General features: G+C 49.4%; 1 protein-coding gene across 1 annotated transcript in view; it reads right to left on the reverse strand.

The window, feature by feature from the left end:
- The window catches only part of LOC135032398 (zinc finger protein OZF-like), a 51,130-nt gene extending 47,036 nt beyond the window's left edge, over window positions 1-4,094 (reverse strand). The window contains exons 1-2 of the mRNA XM_063954089.1: window positions 4,002-4,094; window positions 3,721-3,880 (exon numbers count right to left, since the gene is read on the reverse strand). The gene's annotated coding sequence lies outside the window, so the exon portion shown is untranslated. The remainder of the gene's footprint in view (window positions 1-3,720; window positions 3,881-4,001) is intronic.
- Between the last annotated feature and the right edge of the window lie 10,506 nt (window positions 4,095-14,600).

A 14,600-nucleotide genomic window follows, 5' to 3' on the forward strand; every position in this document is an offset into this window, starting at 1 on the left:
GGTTCGCTATCACTGCTCTGAGTGACTTTATCTCGATTTGAACCTTTTATGTAAGTGTTCAAAACATTTTAGATTTAGACTATGTGTCACCAAGCCGTCTGGCTTCAGTACCACAATATAGTGTGGAAAAATAATACCCTTTTCCTTGTCGTAGGAGGGGTACTTTGATTATCACCTGCTGGATATACAGCTTGTGAATTGTTTCCAATGCTGCCTCCCTGTCGGAGGGAGCCGTTGGTAAAGCAGACTTCAGGAACCTGCGAGGAGAAGATGTCTCGACTCTCCAATCTTTACCCCTGGGATAATACTCGTACGATCTAGGGGTCAACTTGCGAGTGATCCCACTGCGCCCTGAGACTCTTGAGACTACCCCCCCACCTTGAGTCCGCTTGCACGGCCCCAGCGTCATGCTGAGGACTTGGCAGACGCGGTGGAGGGCTTCTTTTCCTGGGAAAGGGCTGCCTGCTGCAGTCTACTTCCCTTACCTCTATGTCTGGGCAGATATGACTGGCCTTTTGCCTGCATGCCCTCATGGGAAAGGAAAGATTGAGGCTGAAAAGACGGTGTCTTTTTTAGCTGAGATGTAACTTGGGGTAAAAAAGGTTGGATTTCCCAGCTGTTGCTGTGGTCCCCAGGTCCGATGGACCGACCCCCAAATAACTCCTTCCCTTTATACAGCAATACTTCCATCTGCCGTATGGGATCTGTATCACCTGACCACTGTCGTGTCCCTGACATCTTCTGGGAGATATGGACAACGCACTTATCTTGATGCCAGAGAGCAAATATCCCTCTGTGCATCTCACATACATATATATAGAATGCATCCTATTAAATGCTCTACATGAATAAAATATTTTCAGTCAGGGAATCCGACCAAGCCAACCCAGCACTGCATCTCCAGGCTGATGGCGATCGCTGGTCGCAGTATAACCACCGTATGTGTGTATATACTTTTTAGGATATTTTTCCAGCTTCCTATCAGCTGGCTCCTTGAGGGCGGCCGTATCTGGAGACGGTAACGCCACTTGATAAGCGTGTGAGCGCCTTATCACCCTAAGGGGTGTTTCCCAACGTACCCTAATTTCTGGCGGGAAAGGGTATAACGCCAATATTTGCTATCGGGGTAACCCTACGCATCATCACACACTTCATTTTATTTTATCTGATTCAGGAAAAACTACAGGTAGTTTTTTCACTCCCACATAATACCCTTTCTTGTGGTACTTGTAGTATCAGAAACACGTAACACCTCCTTCATTGCCCTTAACGTGTGGCCCTAATGAGAAATACGTTTGTTTATTCACCGTCGACACTGTATTCAGTGTCCGTGTCTGTGTCTGTGTCGACCGACTGAGGTAAATGGGCGTTTTTAAAACCCCTGACGGTGTTTCTGAGACGCCTGGACCGGTCCTAATAGATTGTCGGCCGTCTCATGTCGTCAACCGACCTTGCAGCGTGTTGACATTCTCACGTAATTCTCTAAATAAGCCATCCATTCCGGTGTCGACTCCCTAGAGAGTGACATCACCATTACAGGCAATTTCTCCGCCTCCTCACCAACATCGTCCTCATACATGTCGACACACACGTACCGACACACAGCACACACACCGGGAATGCTCTGACAGAGGACAGGACCCACTAGCCCTTTGGGGAGACAGAGGGAGAGTCTGCCAGCACACACCAAAAACGCTATAATTATATAGGGACAACCTTATATAAGTGTTTCTCCCTTATAGCATCTTTTATATATATACAATATCGCCAAAATCAGTGCCCCCCCTCTCTGTTTTAACCCTGTTTCTGTAGTGCAGTGCAGGGGAGAGCCTGGGAGCCTTCTCTCCAGCTTTTCTGTGAGAGAAAATGGCGCTGTGTGCTGAGGAGATAGGCCCCGCCCCTTTTTCGGCGGGCTCGTCTCCCGCTATTTTTGAAGTTAGGCAGGGGTTAAATATCTCCATATAGCCTCTGTGGGCTATATGTGAGGTATTTTTTGCCTCTAATAAGGTTTTTATTTGCCTCTCAGAGCGCCCCCCCCAGCGCTCTGCACCCTCAGTGACTGTTGTGTGAAGTGTGCTGAGAGGAAAATGGCGCACAGCTGCAGTGCTGTGCGCTACCTTTATGAAGACTCAGGAGTCTTCAGCCGCCGATTTTGGACCTCTTCTCTCTTCAGCGTCTGCAAGGGGGCCGGCGGCGCGGCTCCGGTGACCATCCAGGCTGTACCTGTGATCGTCCCTCTGGAGCTAGTGTCCAGTAGCCAAGCAGCAAATCCACTCTGCACGCAGGTGAGTTCACTACTTCTCCCCTAAGTCCCTCGTTGCAGTGATCCTGTTGCCAGCAGGACTCACTGTAAAATAAAAAACCTAAGCTAAACTTTCTCTAAGCAGCTCTTTAGGAGAGCCACCTAGATTGCACCCTTCTCGTTCGGGCACAAAATCTAACTGGAGTCTGGAGGAGGGTCATAGGGGGAGGAGCCAGTGCACACCACCTGATCTGGTAAAAGCTTTACTTTTTTGTGCCCTGTCTCCTGCGGAGCCGCTATTCCCCATGGTCCTTTCAGGAACCCCAGCATCCACTTAGGACGATAGAGAAATAAATGAAATAACAAGCTTAAGGCTGCTAAAATCAGCCGCCCAAAGATCGTGGTCCGGCTCCTGCCATACAAACAAAAAAACTGAATTCCCTGAGCCAGGAGGCGGGGATATAGGAAACTGGCCTGTTGCATTCTTGGAGGCTAAAAGCTTTTGATCGTTGATGCCACTCCGCTGACACTACCTCATATTCCAGTGTATATCCTATGGATACTACTGTGGAACCTGCAAGAGAAAACATAGGTACCACACAGTGAGGGGGAGAGCAGGTATAATAGGGGCTGATGGCTCCTGATGTATGAGATACACCAGAGAGTGTGGGAGGAGACTGGTCAGATCTCTGGGCTGGTAACACACAGTGACATGATGTGAGGAGGAGAGCAGGTATATAATAGGGGCTGATGGCTCCTGATGTATGAGATACACCAGAGAGTGTGGGGAGGAGACTGGTCAGATCTCTGGGCTGGTAACACAGTGACATGATGTGAGGAGGAGAGCAGGAGTATAATAGGGGCTGATGGCTCCTGATGTAAGAGATAAACCAGAGAGTGTGGAGAGGAGACTGGTCAGATCTCTGGGCTGGTAATACAGTGACATGATGTAAGGGGAGAGCAGGAGTATAATAGGGGCTGATGGCTCCTGATGTATGAGATACACCAGAGAGTGTGGGGAGGAGACTAGTCAGATCTCTGGGCTGGTAACACACAGTGACATGATGTGAGGGGGAGAGCAGGAGTATAATAGGAGCTGATGGCTCCTGATGTATGAGATACACCAGAGAGTGTGGGGAGGAGACTGGTCAGATCTCTGGGCTGGTAACACACAGTGACATGATGTGAGGGGGAGAGCAGGAGTATAATAGGGGCTGATGGCTCCTGATGTATGAGATACACCAGAGAGTGTGGGGAGGAGACTGGTCAGATCTCTGGGCTGGTAACACACAGTGACATGATGTGAGGGGGAGAGCAGGAGTATAATAGGGGCTGATGGTTTCTGACTCCCTCACTGAGAAAATAAATATTCCTCATTAGTTTGTACTGACAGAGGAGGGTGTAGGATAAGAGATTGCTGTAGTGACTGAGCAGGGAGAATATGTGACTCTTTTCTCTAATAATTGTTTATTACTCACCTGTGCTGATATCTGTAGGGATCTCCTCTTCCTTACACTGCTGATCACCCCTCACATACGTCTCTTCTTCTCCCTCTGTATCTTCTGCCTTTATATCAGTCACATACGTCTCTTCTTCTTCCTCTATATCGTCTGTTTTAATATCATACAGACGTTCTACCTAAAAAACAAACACTATAATGACATTTGCATAGTCAGATTAAACTGAGGTGAAACAGTATAATATCAGTATATAAGACACACACAGCTCCTCTACAGATCATATAGTGACAGTCACTTACCTGATCCTCCTGTGGGATCCTGTGATTCTCCTCTGTACAATCCTGGGAATACAGAGGACGGGGACATCTCTCTGGGGTATCTCTGTTACTGGGCCCATCTGTAGGAGACACACAGTGACTGAGTACAGTGTATATATGTGATTATCAGGTGATGTGTGTATATAGGGGGCCCCCATACCTGCTCTCCCCTGTACAATACATGACAGTCTCCTCTTACCCAGTGATGTGAGGGGCCGGTGATTCTCCATCATCACGTCCTTGTACAGACCCCTGTGTTCCTCTATATACTCCCCCTCCTGCATGGAGACATAGACAGTGACATCCTGACACCTTATAGGAACCTGACACACACAGTGATAGTCATTACCCAGACATCCCCTGGTGTTACTGTATAATGTCCCATTCCCAGCAGTCACATCTCCAGTCACCACCCAGACACATCCCCCGGTGTTACTGTATAATGTCCCATTCCCGGCAGTCACCTCTCCAGTCATCACCCAGACACGTCCCCTGGTGTTACTGTATAATGTCCCATTCCCGGCAGTCACCTCTCCAGTCATCACCCAGACACATCCCCTGGTGTTACTGTATAATGCCCCATTCCCAGCAGTCACCTCTCCAGTCATCACCCAGACACGTCCCCCGGTGTTACTGTATAATGCCCCATTCCCAGCAGTCACCTCTCCAGTCATCACCCAGACACATCCCCTGGTGTTACTGTATAATACCCCATTCCCAGCAGTCACCTCTCCAGTCATCACCCAGACACATCCCCTGGTGTTACTGTATAATGCCCCATTCCCAGCAGTCACCTCTCCAGTCATCACCCAGACACATCCCCCTGGTGTTACTGTATAATGTCCCATTCCCGGCAGTCACCTCTCCAGTCATCACCCAGACACATCCCCTGGTGTTACTGTATAATGCCCCATTCCCAGCAGTCACCTCTCCAGTCATCACCCAGACACGCCCCCTGGTGTTACTGTATAATGTCCCATTCCCAGCAGTCACCTCTCCAGTCATCACCCAGACACATCACCTGGTGGTACTGTATAATGTCCCATTCCCAGCAGTCACCTCTCCAGTCATCACCCAGACACGTCCCCTGGTATTACTGTATAATGCCCCATTCCCAGCAGTCACCTCTCCAGTCATCACCCAGACACATCCCCTGGTGTTACTGTATAATGTCCCATTCCCAGCAGTCACCTCTCCAGTCATCACCCAGACACATCCCCTGGTGTTACTGTATAATGTCCCATTCCCAGCAGTCACCTCTCCAGTCATCACCCAGACACATCCCCTGGTGTTACTGTATAATGCCCCATTCCCATCAATCACCTCTCCAGTCATCACCCAGACACATCCCCTGGTGTTACTGTATAATGTCCCATTCCCAGCTGTCACCTCTCCAGTCATCACCCAGACACATCCTTTGGTGTTACTGTATAATGTCCCATTCCCAGCAGTTACCTCTCCAGTCATCACCCAGACACATCCCCTGGTGTTACTGTATAACGCTCCATTCCCAGCAGACACCTCTCCAGTCATCACCTGGACACATCCCCTGAGAGGTCCAGAACAGAAGCTTGGGGACATTGACTGCTAGAGGAAGTTGGGAGGGGGGGGGGGGGGGGGGGGGGAGATGTAATGAACCGTCTAAAACGTAGGAGGACAGCCAGGAGAGGGCAGTATCACGCAGACCAAGGGAGTATATAGGATTTAATAAACCTACCGGTAAATCCTTTTCTTGTAGTCCATAAGGGATATTGGGGACAGAATTAGTACAATGGGGTATAGACGGGTAAAAATTCTTCACTGGGTGTGCTGGCTCCTCCCCTCTATGCCTCCTCCTACAGCTCAGTTATAGGTAAAACAGTTCCCAAAGGAGAATTACATACTTGAGAGAAGGAACTTAACAATAAAAGATGTGGTGAGAATTAAACACCAGCACACCAATACAAACATAGCCAGCAAGGTCTGGCAACATTAACATAAACTCAGCCATCAAAGTCTGGCAACATTAATAGATGAACAGGTAACACATAACAGAGAACCTGCAGAAAGTCACCGCACAGAGGCGGGCACCCAATATCCCTTATGGACTACGAGAAAAGGATTTACCGGCAGGTATATAAAATCCTATTTTCTCTAGCATCCATAAGGGATATTGGGGACAGAATTAGTACGATGGGGATGTCCCAAAGCTTCCAGAACGGGCGGGAACGTGCGGAGACAACTGCAACACCGCCTGCCCAAACTGGGTATCCTCTTTGGTCAGGGAATCAAATTTGTAGAACTTCACAAAGGTGTTAGTCCCCGACCAGGTAGCAGCTCAGCATAGTTGTAGGGCCGAGACTCCACGGGCAGCCGCCCGGGAAGAACCCACCGATCTAGTAGAGTGGGCCTTCAGAGACTGTGGAACCGGTAAGTCTGCCGATACATAAGCCTGTTGGATAGTAAGCTTAATCCAATGAGCAATGGATGCTTTGAAGCAGGGCAGCCCTTTTTACGTGCATCATACAGCAGGAACAAGGAATCCGTCTTCCTGATGTGAGCCGTCCTTTTGACATAGACCTGTAAGGCTCATACAGCATCCAATGCTTCCGGAAAAGAAGCAGTGCCAGAACCTGACAGAATCACAATAGGTTGATTCAAGTGAAACGCGGAGACCACCTTCGGCAGGAACTGCTGTCTAGTCCTGAGCTCCGCTCTGTTCTCGTAAAAGACCAAGTATGGACTTTTGCACGACAAGGCCCCCAATTCTGAGACATGCCTAGCAGAAGCCAGGGTCAGTAATATCACTGTCTTCCACATGAGGTACTTGTCTTCTACCATCATCAGAGGTTCAAACCAGGAGGACTGTAGAAAACGTAACATAACATCTAGATCCCAAGGTGCCATAGGGGGCACAAAGGAAGGTTGTATATGAAGCACCCCTTGCAAAAAGGTCTGAATTTCCGGCAAGAGAGCCAACGTCTTCTGGAAGAAGATGGAAAGAACTGAAATCTGGACCTTAATGGTCCCAGACATAAGCCCTTATCCACTCCAGCCTGCAGGAAATGCAGGAACCTTCCTCAGTGGAATTGCGCAGAGGGATATGTGCGTATTTCGCACCAAGAGACATATCTCCGCCAAATATAATGATAGTGTTTTGACATCACAGGTTTTCTGGCTTGTACCATAGTGGCAATGACTTTTTGCAAAGCCCTTTGTGAGCTAGGATGTTCCCCTCAACTTCCATGCCATCAAACTAAGCCGCCGTAAGTCCGGGTAGACAAACGGTCCTTGTTGAAGAAGATCCCTTCTTAGTGGTAGAGGCCAAGGGTCCTCAGTGGCAAACGCAGGATTTAGCGAGGGGGTTTCCGTGGGTGGGTGTGTATGTATATGTGCAGGTATGTGTAATAAATATATATATATATATATACACACACACACACACACACACACACAAACATACATACATATGTATGTACGGAGGCAGGACGGCACTCATTGAGACTGGTAAACCATAGAAAATCAGCACAGGACGCTGAAGCAGTTTGTCAACGTTTCAGAGTTAGACTCCTTTAAAAGAGTCTAACTCTGAAACGTTGACATACAGCTACAGCGTCCTGTGCTGATTTTCTATGGTTTACCAGTCTCTATGAGTGCCGTCCTGTTTCCATACATATTATCTGATTCTGACGGGCTCTGGAGCATGTTGTGCGGTACTAGTAAGGAGTGCCATTCATCATTTGCAGATATATATATATATATATATATATATATATATATATTTATTTGTGTGGTCGTCTGGCACTCTGGATGATAAAAAGCAAAGATGCCAGGGTGCCCTCCTGAAATTAATATAACCGGTAATTCTCCTTGGGTCCTGTAATAGGACCTCTATTGAAGAAAAATAGGCGGCACTCCAAGGACTTAAATAAAGTCAAACTGTATTAAAAAAAAAAAATGTAATGGCGCAAAAAACAACGTTTCAAGGCTCAACGGCCTTTCCATCAGGTTATGTATTATAGGTGAGGTGAAAAAAACAGAGGTATTTTGTTTAGTTTCTGACCTCACCTATAATGCATAAACAGATGAAGAGGCCGTAGAGCCTTACATTTTTGTATTTTTTTAATACAGTTTGACTTTATTTAAGTCCCTAGAGTGCTGCCTATTTTTCTTCAATAGAGGTCCTATCACAGGACCCAAGGAGAATTACCGGTTTTATATATATATATATATATATATATATATATATATATCCCACATTTATATACCGTATATACTCGAGTATAAGCCGACTTTTTCAGCACTGTATTTTGTGCTGAAAAAGCCACCTCGGCTTATACTCGAGTCAGTGACAGGCAGAGGCAGAGCAGTGTGAAGGAGGGACACGAAGCGCACAGCGCGCGGCTCTCCTGTGTCCCTCCTGCATCTCCGGCGGCAGCAGCGGCGGTTCTATTACAGGAAGTACCCGTTCGTGACCTCTGATCACGAACCGGCACTTCCTTTAATAGACCCGCCGCGGCCGCCGAAAATGCAGGAGGGACACAGGAGAGGCGCGTGCTGTGCGCTTCGTGTCCCTCCAGAAGACAGCGCGGGATCGACGGAGGGGTAAGTAACAACACTGTGGGGCATACCTGGCACTTGGGGAGGGAGCATATCTGGCAGCATGAGGGGGTATATGTGGCAACATGAGGGGACATGTCTGGCAGCATGAGGGGACATATCTGGCAGCATGAGGGGGCATATGTGGCATCATGAGGGGACATATCTGGCAGCATGAGGGGACGTATCTGGCAGCATGAGGGGACGTATCTGGCAGCATGAGGGGACATATCTGGCAGCATGAGGGGGCATATCTGGCAGCATGAGGGGACATATCTGGCAGCATGAGGGCATATCTGGCACATCAGGCACTGTGGGTTATATCTGGCACTGTGGGCATATCTGTCAGTGTGGGGGCATATCTGGCACTGTGGGCATATCTGTCAGTGTGGGGGCATATCTGGCACTGTGGGGGCATATCTGGCACTGTGGGGGCATATCTGGCAGTATGAGGGCATATCTGGCACTGAGGGCTGTGTACGGCTAGAGCTGCATTTCCCACCCTAGGCTTATACTCAAGTCAATAAGTTTTCCCAGGTTTTGGGGGTAGAATTAGGTGCCTCGGCTTATATTCGGGTCGACTTATACTCGAGTATATACGGTATATATATATATATATATATATTCACAAACTCACACATGTAAACACACATGCATACACTCACACATGTAAACATACATACATACATACTATACATACACAATCACACACACAAACCCACATACATACATACATGCATTCAAACAGGTGCTGAGTGCAAAAACACACTTAAACAATGATTTAAAACTTCCATACAGAGGGGCGGCAGCGGCAGCGTGAGGACAGAGGGAGGTGCTGTGGCTGAGCATGCGCAGCCAGCAGCTCCCCCGGCACCCGGGACATTCTCTAAGCAGAGAGCTGCATAGTTCTCTGCTCTTGCTACAGCTCCGTCCGCGATCGCGGTTTTTGCTTTTGTTGAGATGGAGACAGCTGTGTCTCCATCTCAAAACATTTTTGGGGGTCATCAAGGGGGGTTTCCAGGTACTCAGAACCCCCCCCCCCTGTGTGCGCCACTGAGGGTCCTGTACAGACATGTCCAGAAGAGCCGTGTACCACGCTCTTCGGGGCCAATCGAGGGCAATCAAGATTGCTTCCACTCTTTGATGCCTGATCTGCTTGAGGAAACAGGTAGACCAGCTGGTAAGGCCAAAGCGAAGTCAGCGCATCCACTGCGTTCGCCTGAGGGTCCCTGGTCCGTGAGCAATAACAGCGAAGCTTCTTGTTGAGATGAGAGGCCATCAAGTCGATCTGTGGGCAACCCCACCTGTCGATGATCAGTTGGAACACCTGAGGGTATAGTCCCCATCCCCCGGGTGGAGGTTGTAGTGGCTTAGGAAGTCCACCTCTCAGTTGTCCACTCCCGGAATGAAGATTGTGGACAACGCTCTTGCATGTTTTTCTGCCCAGAGGAGTATTCTTGACACTTCCCGCATGCAGGCCCTGCTTTTTGTCCCTCCTTGTCGATTGATGTACGCCACCGCCGTGGCATTGTCTGACTGCACCTGGATCGCCTGATCCCTTAGTAGAGAAGACGCCTGAAGCAGAGCATTGTGGATAGCCCGAAGTTCCAGAATGTTGATTGGAAGCAGGGCCTCCTGGGCAGACCACCTGCCCTGGAACTGCGCCCCTTGGGTGACAGCTCCCCATCCTCGTAGACTCGCTTCTGTCGTGAGGAGGATCCAGTCCTGAATCCCGAAGTTCCGGAATTCCAAGAGGTTGAAAAACTGTATCCACCAAAGGAGTGAAATCCTGGCCCGGGGTGACAACCGAATCATCCGGTGCATCTGAAGATGGGAACCGGACCATTTGTTCCGGATGACCAATTGGAAGGGTCTGGCATGGAACCTTCCGTACTGTATCGCCTCGTAGGAGGCCATCATCTTTCCCAACAATTTATGCAAAGATGGACAGAGACTCGAGCAGGTCTGAGGACCATGCATACCATTTCTTGGCGTGTTCTCGCCTTGTCCTCTGGGAGGAATACTTTCTGTGCTACAGTATCCAGTAGCATGCCCAGAAACAGGAGCCGCGGAGACGGTTCAAGGTGGGACTTCTGTAGATTTAGTGTCCACCCGTGGTGAGACAGGAGTTGGATAGTGCGATCTATGTGGAGCAATAGAAGCTCCAATGATCTTGCTTTTATCAGGAGATCGTCCAGGTATGGGATCACATTGACCCCCTGGACCCTGAGTTGAAACATCCTTTCCACCATCACTTTCGTGAACACCCTTGGAGCTGTAGAAAGGCCAAAGGGTAACACCTGAAATTGGTAAGGATCGTTCAGCAGGGCAAACCTCAGAAAGGCCTGATGTGGTGGCGAAACTGGTATATATAGATAAGCATCCTTGATATCCAGGGATACTAGGAACTCCTATGGTTCCAGGCCTGCGATCACTGCCCTCAGAGATTCCATCTTGAATTTGAAAACCTTCAGGTAAGGATTCAAGGACTTCAGATTCAGAATGGATCTCACAGACCCGTCTGGTTTCAGTACTACAAACAGACTGGAGTAGTAATCCTTTCCTTGTTGCAACAGTGGTACTGGGACAATGACCTGGGACTGAACCAACTTCTCTATGGCCAGTAGTAGAGTACCACACATACTTTCCAAAACTGGTAAGCCTGTTTTGAAAAATCGTTGGGAAGAAGAACCGTCAAACTCCAGCATGTAGCCCTGAGAAACAAGGTCCCTTACCCAAGCATCTTGGCAAGAACCGTCCCAGATGTGGCTGAAGTGACGTAACTGAGCTCCCACCACAAGATCCCCCCGGGGCGGGTGTGCACCGTCATGCTGAAGTGTTTGCGGGAGCAGAACTGGTGTTCTGGTTCTGAGATCCAGCAACTGCTGGTTTTAAAGGTTTTCCCCTGGAGCCTCCAGCTGCGTTGGAGGCTCCTTTGGCTGTGGATCGAAATCTGGAGGACCGAGAGGACTGAGTAGATGGTCCCAGATAGGAACGTCTAGGAGGAGGGGCCCCCAAAGGGAGAAACGTGGAATTTCCAGGCCGTAGCCTTCGAAATCTAGGTCACCTCCAAAGAGCCACTCACATGTGAAGGGAAGAGATTCCACATTACGTTTTGAGTCAGCATCAGCGATCCACTGACATACCCATATGGCTCTGCGCGCAGACACAGCCATAGCCGTAGTTCTAGCACTAACAGTGCCAATCTCTTTTAAGGTGTCGCAGAGGACTCTTACCGTCTCCTGAATGTGAGTCAGTAAGGCAACAGTGTCGACTAAGGTCATATTACCCGAGAGACCTTCCTTTATTTGACTAGTCCAGGAATGGATTGCATGTGTCATCCAGCAACCTGCAATGACCGGCCTTTGTGCTACGCCTGCAGCAACGTAAATAGATTTTAGAGTGGTCTCTATTTTCCTATCTGCGGGGTCCTTCCCCGTAAGGGAGCCCGGAGTAGGAAGCACTGCCTTTTTAGAAAGGCGAGAGGCTGATACCCCTTTTCCACTAGCGTAGCACGGGTCGCAGCCGTGTCGACTGACACGGCTGCGACCCTTGGTACAGCGCCCTGCAGACAGCGCTCACCAACCCGGCAATTGCCGGGTTGGTAACGCGCTAGTGTCATGGCAGGGGCGGCACAGGGAGATCACATAATCTCCCAGCGCCGCGATCCCTATGCACTGTGAACGGGAGCCGTGTCACCTCGACACGGCTCCTGTTCACAGTAGACAGCTAGCCGGGTTGAACACATCACTTGATCTGGGAATTTGCCGGGGGACCCGTTTCCACTAGGGAAAAACATGGGTAAATGCGCGCCCCCGCGTATTTACCCGTGTTTAAAAAACCTAGTGGAAAAGGGGTATGAGACACCTACGGCTGGGGATTCTTCCCAGAATTTTCTGCCTTCAGGGGCAAAGGGGAATGTATTCAGAAACATGATATTTTTTTATCTGGATTCTTCCAGGCTAGTTTAAATAAATCATCCAATTCCGTGGAATCGGGAATGTGACTTTTGGTTCCTTTTGAGGGAGTAAAAATGACTGCTGAGTAGTTGCATCCCCCAGGGGGAGCTTTAACACCTCCCTAATAGCCAATATGAGGGGTTCGATACCCTGGATCAGGGTGGGATACCCACTTATGGGGACCACATCATCCCTAGTATAGCATCATCAGTATCCGATAGGAGTGCAGGTAGAGCAGGTTTCTGTGAAGCAGGCAGGGAGGGACGCTTAGCAGTAAGGCTAGCCACTGCTTGTTGCAGTTCTTGTGTCTTGTTTGCAGTTGCAGTGAGCTGAGATGATATATCAGACATCATAGTTTTATAGCCCCCAACCAGGGGGCTCTGTATTCTCCCCCACATTAGTATCAGCATGAGATGACTGACTACACTGCTCACATGATACTGAGCTGGATGTGCTAGGAGAGAACCTGGCATTACACACACTGCAAGACTTCTGTTTTACCACAGTGTAGTAGAAAACAGTACAATATACACACACAATACAGCCTGATATGATATATGACAAGCCTGACCTATTGCATGTGAGAGGAGACAGAGAAGAGAGGACTCCAGCGCACACAATGGTGACCGGCCCCAGTGAGGCTGTCAGCGGTTGTTACATCTGTGGAACCACAGTGAGATTCTTTATAAAACCCCACAGGGGATTATTGTGCTCAATGATAGCGGCTCTCCCCCCCTATACCCGGTACCAGTGTATACAGGGGCAGTTCTGGAGGAGCTGTGGAGGCTGCTGCAGCTCATGCAGAGGAAGATGCCAATATGCCGCTGAGCCCGCTCTAATGTAGCTCCGCCCCCCGCCATGGTGCCGGAGCTACTGCTGTATATTTATACTGGCCATGTCTCCTTATGTATGTACAGCCTCACATAAATGCTTGGTTCACCTGTGTTTAGCCAGTCTCACGCAGGGGCTATAGCGGGTCCACCCCAGAAGGGACCCATATGCCACACCCTCGCTTCAGCCGCACATTTGACCGGGGGACCCTGATTGGTACTCCCCACCGACGATCATCTTTAGGCAGTGTTAGGGGTGTGCGGCATGCTGTGGCAGCCAAGGCTTCATGCCCCGCAGAACAAACAGACCCTCAGGACAGTGGTCCTGCAGCGGAGAAGCGGCTCTGCACCTCAGGAGGCCGGTGACCCCCCCCCCCACCCCTAGCTCCCACGGAGCAGGTATACTGTTGCCCAAACAGCATACCGAAATAAATAAAACTGATGGAAAGCTCTGGAGCTGCAGAGTGTGCATCCTCTCCTGAGGGCAATTTATCTAAACTGAGCTGTAGGAGGGGCATAGAGGGGAGAAGCCAGCACACCCAGTGGTAGAATGTTTAAAGTGCACGTGCTCCTTTGGACCCGTCTATACCCCATTGTACTAATTCTGTCTCCAATATCCCTTATGGATGCTAGAGAAAAGTAATTGCAGCAGAGGGTGGTCCACAGTGTCCAATGCAGCAGAGAGGTGAAGGAGAATAAGCAGAGTGTAGTGACCATTGGATCTGGCAGCATGGAGGTCTTTGCAGACTTTAGCGAGGGCAGTATCAGCGGAGTGGAGAGGACGGAAGCCAGGCTGGAATGGGACAAGCAGTGAGTATGAGGAAAGACAGGCGGTTGTAGACTATATGCTCAAGGAGTTAGGAGGACAGAGATGGTCGATAGCTGGAGAGAGTGGTTGGATGAAGGGAAGGTTTTTTTAAGAATAGGGGAAACAAGAACATGCTTAAAGGCAGAGGGGACAGTGGCCCTCATTCCGAGTTGATCGGTCGCAATGCGAATGTAGCAGAGTTACACACGCTAAGCCGCCGCCTACTGGGAGTGTATCTTAGCATCTTAAAAGTGCGACCGATGTAATCGCAATATTGCGATCACAAACCTCGTAGCAGTTTTAGAGTAGCTTCAGACTTACTCGGCATCTGCGATCAGTTTAGTGCTTGTCGTTCCTGGTTGACGTCACAAACACACCCAGCGTTCGCCCAGGCACTCCCACCGTT

This window comes from Pseudophryne corroboree, unplaced genomic scaffold, assembly GCF_028390025.1.
Source record: "Pseudophryne corroboree isolate aPseCor3 unplaced genomic scaffold, aPseCor3.hap2 scaffold_543, whole genome shotgun sequence".
NCBI classification, from domain to species: Eukaryota; Metazoa; Chordata; class Amphibia; order Anura; family Myobatrachidae; genus Pseudophryne; species Pseudophryne corroboree.